The sequence below is a fragment of the Austrofundulus limnaeus genome, unplaced genomic scaffold (genome assembly GCF_001266775.1).
Source record: "Austrofundulus limnaeus strain Quisiro unplaced genomic scaffold, Austrofundulus_limnaeus-1.0 Scaffold1103, whole genome shotgun sequence".
Taxonomy (NCBI): Eukaryota; Metazoa; Chordata; class Actinopteri; order Cyprinodontiformes; family Rivulidae; genus Austrofundulus; species Austrofundulus limnaeus.
In genome coordinates, this window is record NW_013953505.1 from 62,452 (window position 1) to 64,545 (window position 2,094).

The following is a 2,094-nucleotide window of genomic DNA, read 5'->3' on the forward strand; positions in this document are numbered from 1 at the left end:
TTTTGTTTGACAATTAGAATTAATTTGAACTATTTTACGTCATTAAAGATATTAATGAAACCAAACATAACAAGGTCATCCTGAACTTTACTGTTGATGTATGGTGCAGTTTGAAAAATTTCTTTTTTTTAGCACAGTGGTAGTCATGGTTCAGCTAACAGCGATTAGCAGAATTCATTTTTCTGACTTTGAAGAGATTATAAAATTTTTGTTTCACATAAGTTTTACTACACAACTGTAGCTACCCTTAGCTTACTCTGTCATCCTGCCCTCTCGTCATAAGTGTCCTACTGCTGGATGGTCCAGTTCGATATTCAGTATTTTTTCAGTAGTATATTATTGTTGTGTTGCAATAGCCTATATGCCACGGTCATTAATGACGTATTTCCGGTAAAATTCTTGCCACGCTCCTCCCTTCCACTTCCTGGTTACTGCCTATGTTTTTACCATTAGCTGCTAGTACTAGTCCATGAAAAAGTCACAAAAGTTAAACCATCTGTGATCTACTGGTATAAAACACGAGTTCTGTTGTGTGCCGTTGCGTTCACTAAGCAGCAGATACGATCAAGTAGTTAGTTTTTCTCCTTYTTCCTTTAGATGAGGAGGTGACAGCTGTGGAWCATAGMATTACAGGGAAAACTTATCTTTAAAGRCCTAATAAACATGTCAGTTCTAAAAAATGAKAATTTTCTGAYTATTTTTTTAAAGGGTAGACTATCTTTTCAAGGCCATTGAGAGGAAAAATATGCTCCACTTCCCATGTCTAACATGTCTGTGTGGAAAACCTGCAGACTGTTGTTCTGATTTGATGTATAAATATTCAGAAATCACGATTGTAGTGTTTAATGAAAAGGGCAGAGTCATTTTCCCTGATACCCCTGTAGACTYAATTTGCAGATTGTTGAAGATGGCAACAATAAAAGCTCTTCCTCTTTTGTCTTTTTGAACYTAACTTTGTTGCTTTAAATTCTCTGACCAGGAAATAAGCGTCTAGACTTTGCTCTCATAAAAATTTGAGGCGTAGGGCGAACAATGAAAGCATGGCAGAAAGGTCTGTGTTTTGCAGGGGGTCTGGCTGCTCCCCAGTGAAGCAGGCGGGGCAGGTAATCCACAGTCAGATTATCAGGCTCTCTCTCTCTCTCATGTYGCACAGGTGCTGCTGGCTGATATGGCACAAAGTAATATTCCTCTTAAAGCTCCTATGGAGACGGTGGTCAGGACAGCTTTAGATAACAGCGGCTGTAAGGCATCGTGTCAACAACAAGAAAAGTGCTGCAGCGTTCGGCACATTTTGTCCAATATCCCCATTTTTACTTTACGCCTTAACTGACAAAACATGCTTTTAAAGAAAGATGGTGTAAAATTATTAAAGGCAAAGTTGCACAAAAAACACAAACCTGCAAAGCTGTTTGTGTAGAATGAATTTACAACCTTGTCTACACTACTCTGGATATTTTCTTGAACAGATGTTTTTCAYACAGAAGTGGACAAATTGTGATCTCAGACTACTGTCTCATGTTGGTCTTATCATGTTATTTCTCCGTTCTACTAAAAGTTGTTTTTTTAACGCGTGAAAACTCCTAATTACCAAAATATACAAGTTTGTAACATTTTTCATTTAAGCATGTTACCACTTTTTTATTGACACAATGAATTCTGGGGATGATGATGATGATGATGATGATGATGATGATGATGATGATGATGATGATGATGATGATGATGATGATGATGGGTTGTGGTTGAGAATAAAAGGCTAAAAAGCTGTGATGTGTGACAATAAAGTTATATTTTGTATAAGTTTCTTTGTTGTTCTGCACAATATATGTGTTGAAACGATGAAATATGATCAACAGGATGTTTAGTAAATTATTTCTGAAGTAGATTTAGATATATTACCCAAGCCTGACTTGAAATTTGGGTCGAGTTGGACGTTTTTTAAAGGGATCCCCGATTAGTTGTAACTAGTGTTGTAGTACTTGAAACCAGTCTTGGTCTTAAGACCGGTCTCAAGACCACTTTTTGATGGTCTTGGTCTCGTCTCGGACTTGACAGCATCTGTACTCAGTCTTGTCTCGGTCTCGGACATTGAGG